Source organism: Diceros bicornis, chromosome 25 (assembly GCF_020826845.1).
Source record: "Diceros bicornis minor isolate mBicDic1 chromosome 25, mDicBic1.mat.cur, whole genome shotgun sequence".
Lineage (NCBI taxonomy): Eukaryota > Metazoa > Chordata > Mammalia > Perissodactyla > Rhinocerotidae > Diceros > Diceros bicornis.
The window spans coordinates 43,056,295-43,079,614 of NC_080764.1; the positions used below are offsets into that span (position 1 = coordinate 43,056,295).

General features: G+C 38.1%; 1 protein-coding gene across 5 annotated transcripts in view; it reads left to right on the forward strand.

Annotated features, from left to right (window-relative positions):
- The window catches only part of OSBPL8 (oxysterol binding protein like 8), a 207,204-nt gene that overhangs the window by 89,090 nt on the left and 94,794 nt on the right, over positions 1 to 23,320 (forward strand). The gene's annotated exons all lie outside the window — the stretch shown is intronic.

Consider the following 23,320-nt stretch of genomic DNA (forward strand, 5'->3'; position numbering starts at 1 on the left):
CTCCTTTACACTGGTAAAAATTATTAAAGACTCAAAGGGCTTTTGTTTCTTTGGGTTATCCTATTGATACTTAACTGTATTTTAAATTAAAACTAAGAAATGTTTTTAATGTTTATTATTCATTTAAAATAACAATAATAAACTCATTATACTTTAATATGAGTAACATATTTTTATGAAAAATAACTGTTTCTTTCCCTTCTCCCCCCAGAAAAATTGGGTGAGAAGAGTGGTATTGTTTTCCTGCAGGGTCTCTCAGCCTTGGCACTCTTGACTTCTTGGGCTGGATAACTCTTTGTTGTGGGGCCATCCTGTGCATTGTAGGATGTTCACTAGCATCCCTGGCATCTACCCATTAGAGGCCAGTAGCACTTTTCCCAGTTGTGACAACCAGAAATATCTGTAGATGTTGCCAAAGTCCCTTGAGGGACAAAATCATCTTTGGTTGTGAACTAGTGTTTTATAGTTTTCGCAGATCTTTTTAATGTCTAGCTTAAAAAAAGACACCTGGATTTTCATATCTTCTTCTGTAATCAGTGTGTTGTGATGTGATGATTTGATTGAAGTGTATGAGTAAAATCTGGCCTCACACACATATGTAGTTGCAAAAGGGGGGTTTACATTAATAGCTTTTATACATAATTGTGGATATTCTTCTTTGATACTACACCAAAACTTGGTAAGTGGTAGTTTCTTAAATGCTGGTTGCAATATGGAATCTGAAACCATATTAGTAAGCTTTTCATACTCTATTAAATTAAAATCCATTGATCTCTCTTGAACTTGAATGGCTCTTTACTCATGCCTGATTTTGAAACATCATGCATTGGTCATTTGGAAAATAGTTGCTCACTGAATTATGCAGATCTACCAAGTGCTGACATATTTTAAATATAATACAAAGAAGTGCTTTGTGCATAATTCTCATTTTGTCACACAAAATGTTAAAACCATGTGTACTCAAGGTTTAAGATTAATAATTCTTCTGCTTTGTCAAGGACATTTGTAAGTGAAATTGGCCTTCTTTTATTGCAAGGGCATGGCAGTGAAGAGTTCAGTGACTACTACTACTGTTTGGTGCCTCTGCCTTGTTCTGTGCTAAGGTCTCAGCAGTTTTACCCAACATTGCTTTTGTACCATGAGTGAAAATGTCAACATATTGAAAAAGTATTATGAAACTAGTTTTGACGTTTTAGACACTCTGAGGGAGTCTTGGGGACTCCCAGGGATCATGGATCTCATTTCTTAATTCTTAATTGATGTTATGTATATTGGATTCTGCTTCTTAGCTAAAGTTTATTTAATCAAATGCTTTGAACTCTCCTGTGGTACTACTGATAGCTGTGGTGGAAAGACTTAACGCTTTTAAAACCCAGAACTTAAATTTGGTGTTTGAAAGCTAATATATACTTAACTTATCAAGTATTTTAAAAAATTAAATTTAGAGTCTTACACTGTCTGTACAATTAGTCAGGTTTTGGTGTTGTTACTTTTGAATTATCCTTTGAAATTAGGCTTTAGTTACTTCTTTTTAAATGAGTGTTAACTGGTAAATAGTAAGTTACATGATCATTTTCTACTTTATTTCAGTGGAAAATGTTTTTCTAGTCAAGCGTTAGATGGAAACATTTTTACATAGCATTATTAGAACTGGAAAAACTTTATATAACAAGATAGAAATAATTACTGTTAACACTCATTGCTTAGTTGTTGAATATATTTTTGGTAAGTTAGTATTTTTGTTGTCAAAAGCTTTTTTTTTTTTTTTTTTTGTGAGGAGATCAGCCCTGTGCTAACATCCGCCAATCCTCCTCTTTTTTTGCTGAGGAAGACGGCCCTGGGCTAACATCTGTGCCTATCTTCCTCCACTTTATATGGGACGCCGCCACAGCATGGCTTACCAAGCAGTGCGTCGGTGCGCGCCCGGGATCCGAACCAGCGAACCCCGGGCCGCCGCAGCGGAGCGCGCGCACTTAACCGCTTGCGCCACCGGGCCGGCCCCTCAAAAGCTTTTTTGAAGCCTGAAAGTGGCTATATGGTACACACTGGTGTAAATAAGCTTCATTAAGATAAAATTCCGAAAGGATGCAGCTTATCATTTTTTTTTTTTAACGTGCACCAGAGTTTTGACTGTAATAGATATGGTTCATCTGATTCATGTATCTGTATATTAGAATATTTAGAGAAATTTTTTTTTTTTTTGGTGAGGAAGATTGGCCCTGAGCTAACATCTGTTGCCAATCTTCCTCTTTTTGCTGAGGAAGATTAGCCCTGAGCTAACATCTGTGCCAGTCTTCCTTTATTTTGTGTGTGGAACACCGCCACAGCATGGCTTGATGAGCAGTGGGTAGGTCTGTGCCCAGGATTTGAACCTGCAAACCCTGGGCTGCTGAAGCAGAGCGCGCAAACTTAACCACTATGCCACTGGGCCAGCCTCTAGAGAAATTCTTTAACTTGGAACTTGATGCAACAAAAGAGTTAGTTATGAATTAAAGCTACCTTCATTTGTATCTGTCAAGAACATTTTCAGGCAAACGGAATTTGAGAGAATAGTACAATGAACGCTAATATTCCCATGATGTAGATATAAGAAATTATTAACCTGTTGTTGTGTTTGTTTCATTTATTTAGGGCTGGGGCTGGAATATTTATAGCAAATTATAGACCTCATGATATTGTGGCCCAAAATACTTAATGCGTCTCTAAAAGTTAAGGACATTTTCTTGTATAACCATAAAACCTTTATTACATCTGACAAAAATTAAGAATAATAGCTTACTATAACCTAACACCTAGTCCATATTCAAATTTCCCCAATTGTCCCCAAGTCTTTTCATGGTAGGCTTGTTGAAACCAGGATCCCAGTAAGGTTCATACATTGTATTTGGTTGTTATGTCATTGTATCTCCTTTAATCCTGAAGAGTCTCCTTGTTGACTTTTATTTTCTATTGTGCGTTTGACTTTTTTTTTTTTGTGAGGAAGATCAGCCCTGAGCTAACATCCGTGCTAATCCTCCTCTTTTTGCTGAGAAGACCGGCTCTGAGCTAACATTTATTGCCAGTCCTCTTCCTTTTTTTCCCCAAAGCCCCAGTAGATAGTTGTATGTCGTAGTTGCACATCCTTCTAGTTGCTGTATGTGGGACGTGGCCGCAGCATGGCCGGAGAAACGGTGCGTCGGTGCGCGGCCGGGATCTGAACCCCGGGCCGCCAGCAGCGGAGCGCGCGCACTTAACCGCTAAGCCACGGGGCCGGTTCTGTGCCTTTGACTTAAAGAAACTGGGTCAGTGTCCCTATGGAGTATTTGACCTTTTGGATTTGTTTGATTGCCTCTTTGCAGTATTGTTTAATTTGTTCTTCTATCTTCTATATTTCTGTCAACTAGAAGTTAAATGCAAAGGCTGGGTTACCTTCAGGCTGAACGTTTTTGGAAGATTTTTTTTTTTTTATTTTTTAAAAAATTGTTTGTTTATTTTTATTGATGTTTTAATAGTTTTTGGAAGATTATTTTGTAGGGGACGTGTACTACTTCATGCTGCAGTACGTGAGAATCTCTTAGATCTGATTGTCCCACGGTTAGTGATGTGAGGTTGATCAGTAGGTTCAGGTGGTAACAGCCCGATCCTCTTCGTTGAAAGTTGCATCTTTTCTCCCCTTATGACCTGAAAGTAAAATAGATGTGATTGGCATCAACTTTTCACTTAAAGGTCTAAGTACCCTTTGATGATCATTGAACTGGTTACATTAGGGGTTGAAAAGTGGTGAATTTCTAATTGTTTTATTATTTTTACGTTTGTTACTGAAGTTTTTCTGTAAAGAAGAGATCTTAATTGTCTTAGGGCTACTTGGTAAACATTGAAATATCGTTCCTACAGGAAAGCAGGATAAATGGTTATTTCCTCCTAAGTGCCAGTTTTTAGATTAATTTTTTTGGCCTTTAAAATTTTTTTAATATCATAAAGAACTCATGCATTTTAACCTACTCATTATGTTTCAATCATTGGTGAAATGAAGATAATAATAGTATCTAGTACCTAGGCTTTTATGAGGCTTAAAATGAGTTAATACATATAAAAAGCTGAAAACATAGCCTAGTAACTGATAACCACTCATGACAGCTGATTAATAACAACAATTATTGTCATTACTATTATTATTATTTTAAATAAATGATTCTTTAGATTGAAGGCTGTTATTTCAGCCTTTGCTGTACTTCAGCATTTTATAGAGGCTCATGTAGAAATTCTTATAGTGTGGATGGCCCATGTATAATTTTTCTTTTTTTTTTTTTTGTGGTGAGGAAGATTGGCCCTGAGCTAGTATCTGTTGCCAATCTTCCTCTTTTTGCTTGAGGAGGATTGTCCCTGAGCTAACATCTATGCCAGCCTTCCTCTGTTTTGAATGTGGGAACGCTGCCACAGCATGGCTTGACGAGCGGTGTGTAGGTCTGCACCAGGGATCCGAACCTGCAAACCCCGGGCCACCGAAGCAGAGCACAAACTTAACCACTATGCCACCAGGCTGACCTTGTAATTTTCTATTATTTTTATTGTTTTTTAATTTTTACATTTAAAGTAGCCACAGTGTTAGTTATATCCTGATTCTTGCCTAAATGTTCCTGGGTGGGTTATGGCTAAATTAATATTTATAGAATGAATTACATATTGAAGTCAACCTATTGGCTTTTCATAATGCAAAATATCTTTCTCTGGTTTACCTACTGAAATTTCATATCGTTTTCAGGTGTCTGAGGTTTCTTTGAAATAAAATATATCCAGTAACTCTTGGTTATGATGAAGATAAAGTGCTAGGGGAGATGAACAAATGTCTAGTAAACCTCTTTGATATGTCTACCATGTCTCAAGTACTCTTGATCAGTATTTCAACTTCTGAATGGAAAGAATTAAGAGTTCCAAAAACTTATTGATAGTGATAATGACTAACATTTAAAGCTCTTCATGTCTCTAAGTTCATTTTTCATGCATTAGCTCCTGGAATTCTTACAAGAACCTTACAGTATATAAATTATTCTCCCTGTTTCACAAACGAGGAAACTGAGTGGTTGGTAAGGGTAATTTCCTTGCCCCAGTGCACACAGTTAGTATGTGATAGAGCTAGAATTTGAGCCTAGATATTATGACTCCAGAACTTGTTTATTTTTTTTTAAGATTCAATCAATTTAGTCCTAGATTTTTTTGAGGCTCAAGTTTTTGAAATTTTAACTCTGTCTCCTGTGTCTTTTGATAGAACCCCATTATATGTACAATGCTTTATGTGGAGATACTTGTTTTTCATTTGTTTTGAGTAATATCTTGGAGTGCAATTGTGGAGTAATATGGTAAGTGTATGTTTTACTTTATAAGAAATGGCCAGACTGTTTTCCAAAGTAATTGTACTATTTTACATTCCTCCGAATGAGCATTCTAGTTGCTCTGTATTCTCAATCTTTTTTATTTTAGCCATTTAGTGGATGAGTAGTGATATTACAGTGTGGTTTTAATTTGTATTTCCCTGATGACTAATGATGTTGAACATCTTTTCGTATACTCATTGGGCACTTGTGTATTTGAAGTGTCAGTTCAGAGTTTTTGCCCATTTAAAAAATTGGCTTATTTGTCTTTTTGTTGAGTAAGAGTTCTTTATATATTTCAGTATCATCCTTTTCTAGCTGTGTGTATTGTAGTTTCTTCCAGTCTTGTTATGCCTTTTCATTGTCTAAATGATTTCTTTCAAAGAGCAGATGTTTTTAATTTTGATGAAGCCCAATTTATCAGATTTTTTCCTATGACTCAAGTTGTTGTTGTTTTCTATTAAAGAAATCTTTGTCTACCCTAAGGTTACAAAGAACATTTTCTGAGGTTTCTTCCAGAGGTGTTACATTGTCATGACTCTGATCTCTCTCTTCATTTTCATTCTTACTATCATCATCTTGGGTCAGGTCCTTATCATGTCACAACTACATTACATAGTACCACAGCCTCCTAACTTCTATTAGGACCTCTCTCTCCAACATACCAGGCTCATCTTTTTTAACAAAACAGCCAAATAGAAAATTATTTTGTTACATATTAAGATGAGAAAATTATTTTGTTACATATTAAGATGAGATTATGAGGGGATTGGGGTTCTTGTATGATGTATATGGCCAGAAAATACATGGATCCTGTGAAGTAGGTCTCTGAGGAAAATAATATGGATAAAGACAAATAGAAGATTGTAAATGAAAATACCACTTTTTATTGTATAAACTTGTAACTGAAAACTTCACTGGATGCCTGCATTTATGTCACTCTTATTCTCAAAATGTCAATGCGACTGTTGACCGTTGCCTAGAGCAGTGGCTCCTGAGTCTGGCTGTGTCTGAGAATCACCTGGGAGTTTTGCTTAGATAGAGATTCTACTCCATCTTTTCAAAATCTCTAGGGTGAGGTTGTGTATTTATAAAGCTCTCCAAGTGTATATGTGTAGCAGCATTTGGACCAGCAGGTGGAAATCAGCAGTCAAGAGCATAAATTACAGATTCTATGAGCTGGTAGTCAGGACTCTTAGAATGTTTGCTTTTACTCTACCCTTCCAATTTCATTTTGCGTTTCCCCTCACCATGAACCCAGCTAGATGGCTTTCTTCACTGTTTCCCAGTGAGACTGTGCTTTTATTTATCCTCATCCTCCACTGTGTAATGTCTTCTTTCTTCCCTTTGCTTATCAGAGTACTTCTCAAATCCCAGGGTGCTGTCAGTAAAAAAATCGCCTCAGAGTAAGGATCGAATCAAGAGTGTGTCTGTAAGATTCTTTGTTGAGACCTGTAAGATTTATAATTTTATTTATTTATTTATTTTTTCCCCCAAAGCCCCAGTAGATAGTTGTATGTCATAGCTGCATGTCCTTCTAGTTGCTGTATGTGGGACGCGGCCTCAGCATGGCCGGAGAAGCGGTGCGTCGGTGCGTGCCTGGGATCCGAACCTGGGTCGCCAGCAGCGGAGTGCGCACACTTAACCGCTAAGCCACGGGGCCGGCCCAAGACCTGTAAGATTTAAAACAATGCCTCTTAGAGTCCTTCAGCTAGACAAAAGGGCTTCAAGGAGTCTCAAAGACGTACCTTTTTAGAATGTCTCAACTAGTCAAAGAGCTTCTAAGGCTCTTAAGTCTGCTATCCCACAGCACCATGACACTCAGCCAAAAGTAGAGAGTGGCCTATCTCAAAGAGATTTGTGGATGTGGTGTCTGTCTATTGGAGTTAATTCCAATAAAATTCATAGGAGAAATGGGGGAGGGGGCGGAGTCAAAATGGCGTTGTAGGCAGACTCTGAACTCACCTCCTCCCGTGGACACAGCCAATTTACAACTACTCGTGGAAGAATTACCCCTGGGACAGAGCTGAAAACTGGATAGGAGGAACTCCTACAGCAACGGACTATCCTAACTGGTGTAGAAGAGGCAGAGACTCCCTTCCGGGGAGGAGAAACGCCGCCTTCACAAGCCGCCAGCTTCACGGCCGCCAGGAGCAGCTCACAGGTCCGCACCCTCCCTGGAGGCACGGGGTCCTGAGCCAGGGAGCGCCCCCAATGTGGGCATTTTGTGGACCCAGCACAATCGACACCAGCGGCATAATATCTGACTTTGCCTGCTACTAAAACATTGGGGAGCACCCCCCGAAAACCCGGTTCACAAAGAAACTAGAACTGGCTCTTAAAGGGCCCGCACGCAAACTCACCCGTTCCAGAAAGCATCCTAAAATCACCAGAAAGAAAGGTGCACAGTGCTTTGGTGACAAGAGACTCACCTAATAGGCCCTGAGTGCATCTCGGTGAGGGGTGAGACCTCTCCAGGGACTGGGACATTGGCGGCGGCCATTGTTGTGGCCTGGTGTGAGCGTGCTGACACAGACGCCATTGGAGTTCTCCCTGAGGCCAGCTAGCCCAGGGTCTGCTCCACCCCCTAGAGCACCGATTTAATCCAGCTCAGCCAGGGCAGGCAGCCCACCCTAGAGACTGGCCCCACCCAACAACAAGCCCTCAGGCAACTTGTGGGCCTGCATAGATTGGTGACTGGATTCTCTGCAGCCTGGCAACTGAGCCGACTTGAGCCGGGCAGGGTGTGCACAAGGAGGGGGTGGAGAGTGTGGGGCCGTGGCGGAGTGTGTGGGGCTCCCGCGGTGGAGAGACTGGGTCCGCTTGGGGAGGTCGGGGCGCTCACACGGGGCAGGACTGTGTTGACTGTGTGTGTGGACCTGTGGGCAGCAGGGCTTGTCAGCTGCAGAAGACTTGTGCTTGTCAAAGACCCACATAGGGGGTTTGCCCCACCTTCCAAAGCCTGAAACAATTGGGTGTTCCTGTGCCTGAGGCCAGCCCCACCCAGCTGCAATCCTCAGAGAGCTGACAAGAGACATAATAGGCTAGAGGCTTGCAGCAATTGTAAGGCCCTGAGCCTAACAACCTGCCACGGTGGGGGCCTACTCACTTAAAAGAAATACTGCAACACAAATGTGGTATTAGAACTTACAGCCAACTGTGCTGGGGTGCCCCACACCTGATAAAGAGACTGAAGGGCCCACAACAACTACAAGCAGCTGAGCATTACAACAGCTGGCCAGGAGCATAACTCAGCCTCCCTGGGTGCCTATAGGGAGAGCTAACAGGCCACAATAGAAGGGCCCCACATAGGGGCCACCCCTGGAACATTGAGAACTGAGGGAAGCACACTGGAAGCTTCCTAAGGCATCACTTACATAAGGTCACCTATCCAAGAGCAGGAGATGTAGCTGACCTACCTAATACGTAGACACAAGCACGGGGAAAGAGGCAAAATGAGGAGGCAAAAGAACACATTCCAAGTAAGGGAACAGGACAAAACCCCAGAAAAGGAACTAAGTGAAACAGAAATGAGCAACCTACCTGACAGAGAGTTCAAAATAAGAGTGTTAAGGCTGCTCACTGATCTGGGGAGAAGAATAGATGAACTCAGTGAGAATGTCAACAAAGAAATGGAAGATATAAAAAAGAACCAATCAGAAATGAAGAATACAATACTGGAAATGAAAAATTCATTAGAGGGACTCAAAAGCAGAGTAGAGGATACAGAAGAACGGATCTGTGAGCTGGAAGAAAGACTAGAAGAAATTACCCAAGGTGAACAGGTAAAAGAGAAAAGAATTAAAAAGAGTGAGGACAGTCTAAGGGACCTCTGGGACAACATCAAGCACACTAACATCCGTGTTATAGATGTCCCGGAAGGAGAAGAGCGAGACAAGGGGGCAGAGAATCTATTTCAAGAAATAATAGATGAAAACTTCCCTAACCTAAGGAAGGAAACAGACATCCAGGTACAGGAAGCACAGAGAGCCCCAAACAAGATTAACCCAAAGAGGCCCACACCAAGACACATCGTAATCAAAATGTCCAGAATTAAAGATAAAGAGAGAAGCCTAAAAGCCGCAAGAGAATGTCAAGTTACATACAAAGGAAACCCCATAAGTCTATCAGCTGACTTCTCTGCAGAAACCTTACAGGCTAGAAGAGAATGGCACGATATATTTAAAGTGCTAAAAGGAAAAAACTTACAGCCAAGAATACTCTACCCAGCAAGGTTATCATTCAAAATGGAAGGAGAGATCAAAATTTTCCCAGATAAGCAAAAATTAAAGGAGTTAGTCACCAGGAAACCAGTGCTACAAGAAATGCTAAAGGGACTGATTTAAGGGGAAAAGAGAAGACCACAAATAGGAAAAATTATCTATTTCCATGATTAGAACGTAATGGATACAAATGCACAAAAAAGAGGTTAGATATGATATTAAAAACAAAAGGAGGGAGGAGGGGAGTTAAAGAGTAGAGCTTTCAGACAGATGTCAAACTAAAGTGACCATCAATTCTGTATAGAAGAAGTAAGGAACAGAGAAGGACTACTAAAACACTGAGGGAAAAAAAAAAAAAAAGTTAAAAAATGGCAGTAAGTACATACTTATCAATAGCTACTTTAAACGTCAATAGACTAAATGCTCCAATTAAAAGGCATAGGGTGGCTGACTGGATAAAAAAACAAGACCCATATATATGCTGCATACAAGAGACACACTTCAGACCTAAAGACACTCACAAACTGAAAGTGAAGGGATGGAAAAAGATAGTCCACACAAATGGCAATGAAAAGAAAGCTGGGGTAGCAGTACTCATATCAGACAAAATAGACTTTAAAACAAAAACTGTAAAAAGAGACAAAGAAGGGCATTACATAATGATCAAGGGAACAATCCAACAAGAAGATGTAACACTTGTAAATATCTACGCACCCAATGTAGGTGCACCCAAATATATAAAGCAATTATTAACAGACATAAAAACAGAAATAGACAGTAACACAATAATAGTAGGGGACTTTAACACTCCACTTACACCAACGGATAGATCATCCAAACAGAAGATCAATAAGGAAACATTGGCCTTAAACGACACACTAGAACAGATGGACCTAGTAGATATATACAGAGCATTCCATCCAAAAACCGAAGAATACACGTTCTTTTCAAATGCACATGGAACATTCTCCAGGATTGATCCCATATTAGGCCACAAAACAAGTCTCCATAAATTTAAGAAGATTGAAATAATACCAAGCATCTTTTCTGACCACAACGGTATGAAACTAGAAATCAACTATAGGAAGAAAATCAGAAAAGCCACAAATACATGGAGATTAAACAAAATGCTACTGAACAACGACTGGGTTAACGAAGAAATCAAAGAAGAAATCAAAAAATACCTGGAGACAAATGAAAATGAAAATACGACATGCCAGAATTTATGGGATACAGCAAAAGCGGTTCTAAGAGGGAAGTTTATAGCAATACAGGCCTATCTCAACAAACAAGAAAAATCTCAAATAAACAATCTAACAATGCACCTAAAGGAACTGGAAAAAGAAGAACAAACAAAGACCAAAATCAGTAGAAGAAGGGAAATAATAAAAATCAGAGCAGAAATAAATGAAATAGAGACCAAAAAAACAATAGAAAAAATTAATAAAACCAAGAGCTGGTTCTTTGAAAAGATCAATAAAATTGACAAACCTTTAGCTAGACTCACCAAGAAAAAAAGAGAGAAGGCACAAATAAGTAAAATCAGAAATGAAAGAGGAGAGGTTACAACAGACACCTCAGAAATACAAAAGATTATAAGAGAATACTATGAAAAGCTATATGCCAACGAATTTGACAATCTGGAAGAAATGGATAAATTCTTAGAATCATACAACCTTCCAAAACTGGATCAAGAAGAAGTAGAGAATTTGAATAGACCAATCACCAGTAAGGAGATCGAAACAGTAATCCCAAACCTCCCCCAAAATAAAAGTCCAGGACCAGACGGCTTCCCTGGTGAATTCTACCAAACATTCAAAGAAGACTTAATACCTGTCCTTCTCAAACTCTTCCAAAAAATTGAGGAGGGAGGGAAGCTCCCTAACTCATTCTACGAAGCTGACATTACCCTGATACCAAAACCAGACAAGGACAACACAAACAAAGAAAATTACAGGCCAATATCACTGATGAACATCGATGCAAAAATCCTTAACAAAATACTAGCAAATCGCATACAACAATACGTTAAGAAGATTATACACCATGATCAAGTGGGATTTATTCCAGGGATGCAGGGATGGTTTAACATTCGCAAATCAATCAACGTAATACACCACATTAATAAAATGAAGAACAAAAATCACATGATCATCTCAATAGATGCAGAGAAAGCATTTGACAAGATACAGCATCCATTTATGATAAAAACTCTCAATAAAATGGGGATAGAAGGAAAGTACCTCAACATAATAAAGACCATATATGAGAAACCCACAGCTAATATCATCCTCAATGGTGAAAAACTGAAAGCTATCCCTCTAAGAACAGGAACCAGACAAGGATGCCCACTGTCACCACTCCTATTTAACATAGTATTGGAAGTCCTAGCCAGAGCAGTCAGGCAAGAGAAAGAAAGAAAAGGGATCCAAATTGGAAAGGAAGAAGTGAAACTGTCACTATTTGCAGATGACATGATTTTATATATAGAAAACCCTAAAGAATCCACCAGAAAACTTTTAGAAGTAATAAACGAATATGGTAAAGTTGCAGGATACAAAATCAACATACAAAAATCAGTTGCATTTCTGTACAGTAACAACGAAGTAGCAGAAAGAGAAATTAAGAATACCATCCCATTTACAATTGCAACAAAAAGAATAAAATACCTAGGAATAAACTTAACCAAAGAGGTGAAAGATCTGTACACCGAAAACTATAAAACATTTCTGAAAGAAATTGAAGAAGACACAAAGAAATGGAAAGATATTCCGTGCTCTTGGATTGGAAGAATTAACATAGTTAAGATGTCCATACTTCCTAAAGCCATCTATAGATTCAATGCAATCCCTACCAAAGTTCCAACAACATTTTTCACAGAAATAGAACAAAGAATCCTAAAATTTATATGGAACAACAAAAGACCCCTAATAGCTAAAGGAATCCGAGAAAAAAGAACAAAGCTGGAGGTATCACACTCCCTGATTTCAAAATATACTACAAAGCTATAGTAACCAAAACAGCATGGTACTGGCACAAAAACAGACACACAGATCAATGGAATAGAATCGAAAGCCCAGAAATAAACCCACACGTCTATGGACAGCTAATCTTTGACAAAAAAGCCAAGAACATACAATGGGGAAAAGAAAGTCTCTTCAACAAATGGTGTTGGGAAAACTGGATAGCCACATGCCAAAGAAATGAAAGTAGACCCTTACCTTACACCATACACAAAAATTAACTCAAAATGGATTAAAGACTTGAATGTAAGACCTGAAACTATGAAACTTATAGAAGAAAACATAGGCAGTATGCTCTTCGACATCGGTCTTAGCAACATATTTTCAAGCACCACGTCTGACCGGCCAAGAGAAACAATAGAAAAAATAAACAAATGGGACTACATCAAACTAAAAAGCTTCTGCACAGCAAAGGAAACCATCAACAAAACGAAAAGACAACCTAACAATTGGGAGAAGATATTTGCAAACCATAGATCTGATAAGGGCTTAATCTCCAAAATATATAAAGAACTCATGCATCTCAACAACAAAACAACTAACAACCCAATTAAAAAATGGGCAAAAGACCTGAACAGACATTTCTCCAAAGAAGATATACAGATGGCCAACAGACACATGAAAAGATGTTCAAAATCATTAACTATCAGGGAAATGCAAATCAAAACTACAGTGAGATATCACCTGATGCCCGTCAGAATGGCTATAATTAACAAGACAGGAAACAACATGTGTTGGAGAGGATGTGGAGAGAAGGGAACTCTCATACACTGCTGGTGGGAGTGCAAACTGGTGCAGCCACTATGGAAAACAGTATGGAGATTCCTCAAAAAATGAAGGATAGAAGTACCATATGATCCAGCTATTCCACTGTTGGGTATTTATCCAAAGAACTTGAAAACACCAATTTGCAAAGGTACATGCACCCCTGTGATCTTTGCAGCGTTATTCACAATAGCCAAGACTTGGAAGCAACCTAAGTGCCCGTCAAGGGACAAATGGATAAAGAAGCTGTGGTATATATACAATGGAATACTACTCAGCCATAAGCAACGATGAAATCCAGCCATTTGTGACAACATGGAGGGACATTGAGGGTATAATGCAAAGTGAAATAAGTCAGAGGGAGAAGGTCAAATACCGTATGATTTCCTTCATTAAGTAGTAGATAATAACAATAAACAAACACATAGGGACAGAGATTGGATTGGTGGTTACCAGAGGGGAAGGGGGGAGGGAGGAGGGCGAAAGGGATAATTCGGTACATGTGTGTGGTGATGGGTTGTAATTAGTATTTTGGTGGTGAACATGATGTAATGTATGCAGAAATAGAAGTACAATGATGTACGCCTGAAACTTTTACAATGTTATAAACCAATGTAACTGCAATAAACAAAAAATTAAAAAAAAAATAAATAAAAATAAACCCAACTTCATCAACACCCAAAAAAAATAAAATAAAAACAATAAAATAAAATAAAATTCATAGGAAACACATGCATTTTTTAGAAGAATGGTACTATGGAAGCACCACCAGCTTAGACAGAAAAATGATAGACATAATTCAACTAAAAAGAACCTTTATGTGTGTGAGGAATCCTGATCTTGTATGGGCAGGAAACAGGCTGAGAAAGCTAAACTGTTGCAAGCATGGACCATTTCTTAGAAGTAGGAAGAATGATTCAGAGGATGCAGCCAGGAGCCCGGAGGGCAGAGTGAAGAGCCACAGAGGACTGTTTTCAGGGAGCAGAACTGATGACATGCACCTAGCAGATTTCACAATTGCTATGGCACTGTTACATGTCTTCTTTGTAACTTCCCATCCGCTACATCTTTTGAACTCAAGTGTGTATTGCAATCCTGTCTCTGGCGTACTGCAGTGGGGCAGATGAGTTATCTTTTGAGGTAATGGGATTTTGGCTTAAGAGGAGCTGTATCTGAGGAGCTGTGTGTGAGCAGCTAAACCCAGAGTACCATCTGCACATGAACCTGATTTAAATAGCAAGATTCTGGCTTTACAGCAAATGCTGTAATAGGATGACGTTTTGGTGGGAGGGAGGGCATTGAGTGTATTTTGCATTTGGAAGGAATGTGAATTAGGTGGAGTGTGGTATATTTCATTTTCAAAGATGACAGCAACAATATCTTTTATCTCACGTGCTCTTTTTCTATGTGTCCTTGTAACTTGGTCATCAAGAAATGGAGTCTGTTCCTCCTTCACCCCTGCCCCTATTGAATCTAGGCTGGCCATGTGATTACTATGACCAATAGAATGTGGCAGAAGTGACATTCTAGGATTTTTGAGACCAGGCATTAAAAAGACCTGGTAACTTCTGCTTTTGCGTATTGGAGGAAGCCGTCTTCCATGTAAAAAGTCTCCCTATCCAGACACTGCCATGCTGTGTGGAAGCCCAAATTGGCCAGCCTCCGGCTGTTCTAGTTATTCTACCTGAAGGACCAGATGTGTGACGGAGGAAGCCATATTGGGTGTTACAGCAGAGATCAGAGACAAGCCAGTCTCCCTTGCCTAAATTGCAGAGTTGTGAGCAAATAATTTTAGTGTTTAAAACCAAGTTTTGGGTGGTTTATTGCACAGCAATGGATAACTGTAATAGTAGGCAGCACAAAATGAGTAGAATTGCGTTTATAAATTTGGAAGAATACAGTATATGTGAGAAAACTCATTACTGGACTGTACTGAGGTGAATACAGCCTGGATGAGAGTGACAGTGGTGGGAATAAAAAAAGGTGGAGAGATATTTAGAGGAAAATTTGTTAGGGATTAGTGATTGGTTGGATGGGGATGACAGTGGAAAGAGAGAAGGAAGAATCAATAATGACTCCTAGATATTTTGCTTGGGAAACTAGTTCAGTTGTTTACGAAGATAGGGCGTTATGGAAGAAGACCATGTTGGGGGAAAGATGCTGAGAACTCTAACTTTGGACATAGTGAGTTTGAAGGATTTTAGAATTATCCACTTGGAGTTGTTCAGGAGGAAATTGGCTTTATGGGTTTGGGACTTAATAGGCACTTCTGCACTGGAAATGTAGATTTGGAAGTCATCAGCATAAATAGAGTAATTGAAGACCGAGAGTTAAAACAAGAGAGTTAAAACAATCGTGTAGATTAGTTTCGTGATTCCCAGACAGTATTTTTTTTTAAATGAAGTAGAATAGGATCAAAAGATCGGAGCTTATCTGTGAAATTTTCATCTGATACTCATGTGTATACACATACACACCCACACTTGATGTAAAATATATTTCTCATTGTGAGTTGTGAAAACTTTGGGAAGAATTGTAGCATTAGAAAAGAAGAGAGTTGGAATACAGTCCTAAGAAATGTCAACATTTAAGGGTCTGATGGAGAAGGGATTGGCAAAGGAGATTTGTAAAGGAGTGTTGTATCCCAGAAGAATGAAACGGGGTTTTATGAAGGAGGGGAAGTGACCTACCGTTTTGTATACAGTTCAGAAGTCAAGCCAGTTAAGAAAACTGAAAAATTGTCAATGGACAAGATACGCTTGCTAACTTTTGTGAAGTTAGTTTTGGAGTCAGTGATGAAGGCAGAAGCTAGATGGCAATAGGATGAGGAGTGAGAAAGATAAGGAACTGGAGATAGTTAAGATAGCAAATTCTTTTAGGAATTATGCCCTTGAAGCGGGAGGAAAGTGTATGGTAGCTAGACAAAGACATGGGGAAGAAAGGAGATTTGTTTTAAGGTAGGAGATATTTACGCATGTTTAAACATTGACTGAACAAAGTCAATAGAGAGAAATACAAAATATGGGAGAAAATGGGGAAATTAATAGGGCAAGTTCTCAGAGAAGGCAGCAGGAATTGAATCCAGTGTGAAGGTGAAAGGATTGGTTGGACTAGGAATACAGCTAGAAAGTGGAGGAACCATGATAGTGGGATTGCCAAGTAGTGTTGAGGCCTCTGTTGAGGTTGGTATCAATCTGCCCTAGTGTGGGATTTTCTTCTGTAAGGTTACACTTTTACAGGTGTGTGCAACAAAAGAATAGTGGCAGAGTGAGTGTGGGATGCTGTCAAGGAAGTGGAGATTTAATGGATGAGTTTGGGGAATTGCTTTGGTGGAAGGGGTGGGATCTGTAGGAGGAAATGTCAGAATCAGTGGGCGGTTTAAAGGCATTGTATAAGTGGCTTTGGGGGCTGAGGCAAGGGCTCTCCAACAGAGGAATACTGAACTGATAAAATAATTGAGGGTTAGTGTAAAAGGAAGAAAGTTGTAGGGTAAATGTCTTTGTTAGCTCCTCGGGGCAGACTTTGTCTTTTTTTTTTTTTTTCAATATTACCCCATGCCTAGCATAGTACCTGGAACATAGTAGGAACTTTTGTGTTTAATAAGAGAATAAATGTCTTTATTGAGAACCTGTTATATGCTGGTCCCTGCCCTTGTGAAACTTACAATCTCATTTTTTAATGAATAAATGCAATTTGGGGGTAGTGGGGAGTCTTCATGTGCTGGAAGCCTGTTTCTAATATGAACCTCATGTGTAATACTGTTCCTGTGTTTGCTAAAGCGAGAGTCCTACAAGAGAGTGGATGACCATGTAGCAGGAAAAAACTGGCATTTGTTTTGGTGATATTTGCTGGACTCATACTAATATCTCATTTATTGAGCACTTACTGAATTTGGCTATTATGCTAAAAGTTGTATGTGCAAAATTATGTTCAACTCTTGAAACAACCCCATAGGACATAGGCACACTTACTATGACTGCTTTACAAGTGAGAAAACTGAAGATTAGGGATGTTAAGAAATTTGTTCAAATTTACAAATTTAGTAAATATCAGAGGCAGGTTTCAAACTCAGGATTGTCAAGGCCCATATTCTTAACTACTCCATTCTGTTGGAGTGAATTACAGTGTCAACTATTTTCCTTTTTGTTTTATGCGTGCTGTAGTGTTAGAAATTTATGTTTTGCCAGTGCTTTGGAATGACCAAGATTCTTACTGTTCCTGTTTTCTGGCTGAGTCTCCTTCGTGAAAATTGATTCACACCAATTTAATGTAGGTCATTATCCCTTAAAAACAATTCTTAAGTTTGTTGTTTGCAGTGTGATTTCCTTCCATCATTTTGGGATTTTCTTTTCTTTTTTTGTGGGAAGGAACTGGAGAGACTCTGACTCTCCTCACTAAAGCCCATATATATCAAGATAATCTTTTATTTGTTATATGTTTAGATTATGGTGGTAAATCAGATTATTCCAAAAATTGTGTATTTGCCAGATTTTTCCCCTTATTCAAAGACTAGGTACCAGTTTACTTCAAAATAGTTTTGACTTAAGTATGATTACAGTCTCTAAAATAGGATAGTATTTTATGCTGACTTGTTTGAGCTTAGTGTATTTCAGTTGTTTATCATGAAAGAAAGACATGTAGATTAATTAGGCCTGTTGTCTCCCTTTTCCCCTCTGCTTTTGAATAAGGACGATGCCAAGAGAGCCTAGAGACTAAATTATAGCTCATCTCATGGATAGTCTGTTCCCTCTGGATCGTGTTCGAGTTTGTTATCAAAGCTTGATGAATTACCATAATTTATCTTGTAGCTACTCTTTCATTCTTTGGTCCTAAGCTATTTTGCATGCTTTTATTTTTTAAAAAAATCTGTGAGTTATAGTGCTTTGTGAGAAAATATAAAATGTTGCTTTGCCAAAACTTGAATGAGTTCATTTCAAACTAATTTTTAAATGTTTAAAAACTTTTGAAACTATAAGTTTTACCTGCTTAGTCAGTTTTATCAAAATAATTTAGACCATGCTTGGTTTATCTAGGCTTGAATTAAAACGACTATGCTTAGTATTGTGTTTCTCATATCCCTTAGTAAATTCTCTTAAACCTGCAAATTCTCTTCACCTTGAATGCTCTGGCGGCATTAAACATGGCATGATAGGTCTATATCTACAACTTAATAGAAGACTTCAAAGTAAAGGGGGATTTTTTTGCAGAGGTTTTACTAATGTGAAGGTGTTGTACCAGATTTCCCAGGTGACAGTTTTAGACATTGCTGGTATAATCTCAGGTGATTAACACAGAGTACCTTCATTAAAGCCGTTCACAGACAAAAGGAGACATAGAAGTCAGTTTCCTCCATGAACCGAAGCAATTCCTCCTTCCTTGGTAAGACATTTCTAGGATAAATTCTGAACGTATATGAGACCATACACGTATAACATATGTGTTCTTGAATATATGTGTTATATTTCATGGAAATTGTTTACCTAGACGAGAACTTGAATTTATCCCCTCCCCCCACCGTCTTTAATTTTTTTTTTCCCAAAATGCCATGCTTTGGTTTATAGCCATTGATTGTTATTTTTAGAAATAGTATAAATTAGAAGTTATGTTAACTTTCTTCTGAGTTTTTAAATCCTCCATGTGTTACGTTTCTGAAGTTATTACTTAAAACATGGTTGTTTTCTGTTTTGAAATTCCTTGTGTTTGGGTAGTTTCTTCATAGAGCTGTGAAAGTACCTATTAAATAATGAAAGAGAATATAATATTTGGCAAATTAAGAAAATAAGAATGAGATATTTTTCTAAATTTCTCTTGTGAAATGTTGCAATATCTGTTCTTCAACTGTTCCTATGCTCCTACAGGGGAAACTGAAATACTTTGAAAGAATTTATTGAAAAGTGAGACTGAATAATTCAGCTTTATTTTAAGCATCTTTACAAAGATGAAAAGAGTTGTCTCATTCTTGCCAAGCCTAATTAATTGCTTCTTTAACAAAGTAGTAAGATGAACATTAAGAATTGTAAAGGATACTTTTTTCCCCATAAACGTCCTTTATATATATTTGTGTGTGTTTATATATATTATATATATATATTTTTTACTTAAATTAACGTTAAAAGATTGTCAGATATTACCTGCCCTAGTTTCTCAGCTCTTTTCTGTGGGGATTTCCCCCCATTTGTTTCCAAGTTCTGAAGGCTTGAGAGCTCCTTCTTAGCAAGAGTGGTAAAAGAGTTTCACCTCTAGAGTTGACTGCTACAATTTTCCTTTCCTTATTTGAGGCATGTAGAGGCAAGCTTTCTGTATTTTTAATAAATATATAGCAAGATATTATCATTTTAATTTACCAAGTAATATTTGCATAATTTCTGAGAGAAGATAAACAGTAGTTTCATAGAAATTTTTCTGTTTTCACTTCCTTTGGTTGGTGTAACTTTGAACATACATAAATTTCATTTAAGAATGAAACAGTGAAAGGTTAGCAAACTTGTCTCTTTCTAGGAGAAGGAAGGATGTTTGTGACAGATGGACAGCTACTCGCTGCGGGTACCGGATTTTCCAAGGGTCTCCTCCATCAAACTGGCCTTTATTTAGCCTGCTTTGTTTATATTTCTGAAATAGAAAGTGAGAACAAACCAAAAAATGGTATTCTCAGCCCCAGCCTTCAAGAGTTTAACTTGTAATTGGGAAATTTAGGGACAAGAAGTAGGGAAAACATAAGGAAACATCACGACATATAAGTGAACTTTCAATTCCAGTAGCATGGCAACCAAATGTTCAGAGAAAACCTTCCTAGTAAAAGCATCAAAATGCTGGATACAGTGTTTTAAAAATTTATTTTTCAAGTGTGGTTGAACTGTCAGTAAAGTAAGGGAATTAGTAGGAGGGGCTGAATTATTAAGGGAGTAGGAATCCAGAGAGGTAATGAGCTCTGCAGCCAGTATTTGTCAGGCACTTGCTGATTCCTGAAGATCTAAAGCCTAGGTTTTAACAAGAGGAAGGAGAAAAGGTCTGTGGCCTGTTCATGGTGGAAATTTGGATTGGACATCTCTCCACATGAAATTAGGAGTCCTAAAGGGCAGCATTTTTAGTTTAAAAAACTGGAAGATGTGCCCACAGAGGAAAAGGATGGTGTATTTGCCCCTCTTGGTGTTGAGTCTAGGTAGAATGGGGGAGAGAGAAGCACAGACACACATCTCTGTAGGCTTGGGGCCAGAATTCATACCATCTCTAGGCAAAAACAAAAACACCCCCAGTTTAGTTTAAAATGGTCTTGGGTTACTAGTATTCTCAGGTGCCTGGAAGAATTGACACAGATGCTCTTTAGAAGAGAATATTTTAAACACAGGCCTCAAAGAATTACATATGAATTCATAATTGAAAATCAATAAACAAAACAACAATGATATCCCATTATGCACTTATTAGAATGGCTAAAATCCGAAACACTGACAACACCAAATACGGGCAAGGATGTTGAAAAATCAATCAACACATGAGAGAGAATCAGACTATCAGAGAGAATCTGTGTAAACTACCTACCATCCACACCAAAGTCTGTACTGGAATTATAAATTCCAGAATGTAATTTAATGGATTAAAGGCAATATTAAAAGACATAATGCTGAGAAACTTTCAGAATTGATGAAAGACAACAACCCTCTGATTAAGGAGGCCTCACAGTTGCCAAGCAGGAAATCTAGAAAATAATAGTTTCAGTGCTGATACTTGACAAGAAGGAAGGCTGAAAAGTAGTGAATTAAGTAAGCATTTAACTTAGTTAGAAAAATAATGGAATAAGCCCAAAGTAGATAGAAGGAAGGAAATAGTACAGAGAATAGACTTAGTTGAGAGTATCAGGAAAGACAAAGTTGGTTGTTGGAAAGGCTAATAAAATTATCAAGTCTTTGGCAAGATTAAGGAGAAAAACGAGGAAATAAACATCATTAGGAATGAAAAGGGAACACAATTAAAAATAGAAGCAGATGTTTAAAAGATAAGATATACAGCTTTAAGCCAATAAATTTGAAAAATTAGATGGAATGACAAATTTTCAGAAAGATATTACTTCCTAAAATTGACTCAGTAACAGAAAATTCTAGTAACTTTTGTAATCAAATTAGTAATATAGATTACAAAGACAACATGAAGCCCAGATAGGTTTACAAACAAGTTCTACGAAACGTTTAGGGAAAAACGTAATTCCAGTCTCACATTAATACTGTACTTCATTTATTCTAAAAAGCACCCCCCTCCATTTTAACATCTCTGAGGTTGGGTTGGATTTTTTTTTTTTTTTGTGAGGAAGATCGGCCCTGAGCTAACATCTGGCAATCCTTCTCTTTTTGCTGAGGAAGACTGGCCATGGGCTAACATCCATGCCCATCTTCCTCTACTTTATATGGGACGCTGCTACAGCATGGCTTGTCAAGCAGTGCATCGGTGCACACCCGGAATCCGAACTGGTGAACCCCAGGCCGCCGCAGCAGAACACGTGCACTTAACCGCTTGCGCCACTGGGCCGGCCCTGAGTTGGATTTTTAGTTGATGGTGTTTTACAATTTCTGTTGCCATTGTTATACACTTTATATTGTCTCTGAGTTTGGGATGTGTGTTACACATCTTATAATTGTCATCAGTCTCCTTCCATCCTCTCATATTTTATGATATCTCTGAAGTCAGGAATGTAGCTAATAGGTGATAGCATCTTAGAATTGATGAAAAGGAAAAAGAAATATTCTCTAAATGAGGCTTGTATTTGAAAAGCAGACAAGGACATTACAAGAGAGAAAAGTTACAAGACATTATTGCTCATGAACCTAGATGCAGAAATTCTAAACAAATTATTAGCAAACTGCATCAAGCAAGATATAAAAAAGTAATAATATAACCACATTGGAGTTAGTCCAGGAATGCAAGGACAGGTTTGATATTAGGAAATCTGTGGTTGTCATTTAACACTTTAACAGATTGAAGAAAAAGACTGTTGTCATCATCCTACTAATAAAGAAAGCATATTTGAAAATTTTAACATACATTCATGATAAAAAAAACTCTTAGCAAATTAGGAATAGAAGGGAGCTTTCTTAACCTTGTAAAGCTAATTAGCAACAAGAAAAAGGTGTGTACCATCTACACTTCATTTCAACATTGTACTTGAAATTTAGCTAGTGAATAAGGTAAAAAGAAATAAAAGTAAAGGAAGAAAGAAATTTTTCATTTGCATCTAGTATAATTGTACAGAACCTCTCCCAAATTCATAGATAAATTATTAAAATTATTAAGAAGTTACTGGATATATGTTAACTGCAGTTCTCTGTACCAGTAATAAATTGTTAGAAAAATTCAATTCAAAAAATACCACTTAAAGTAACAGAAAATAAGGTACATAGCAATAAATCTAACAAAACATGAAATATCTTTATGTAGAAAAGTATAACATTAAGATTATAAATGGAGAGACATACCATGTTTCTGATAGGAAAATTTAATATTATTAGCATGTCACTTCTCAAATTGATTTTATCTATTCAATGTGTTTTGAATCCATATCTCAACAGGATTTTTTTTTTGTGTGTGAGAATGATTGGCCCTGAGCTGACGTCTGTGCTAATCTTCCTCTATTTTGTATGTGGGACACTGCCACAGCACAGCTTGATGAGTGATGTGTAGGTCCACGCCCGAGAGCTGAACCTGTGAACCCTGGGCCGATGAGGTGGAGTGCACGAATGTAACCACCAGGCTGGCCCCAACAACAGGATTTTTTTTTTTTTTTGTGAGGAAGATCAGCCCTGAGCTAACATCCATGCCAATCCTCCTCCTTTTTTGCTGAGGAAGACTGGCTCTGAGCTAACATCTATTGCCAGTCCTCCTCCTTTTTTTCCCCAAAGCCCCAGTAGATAGTTGCATGTCATAGTTGCACATCCCTCCAGTTGCTACACATGGGACGTGGCCCCAGCATGGC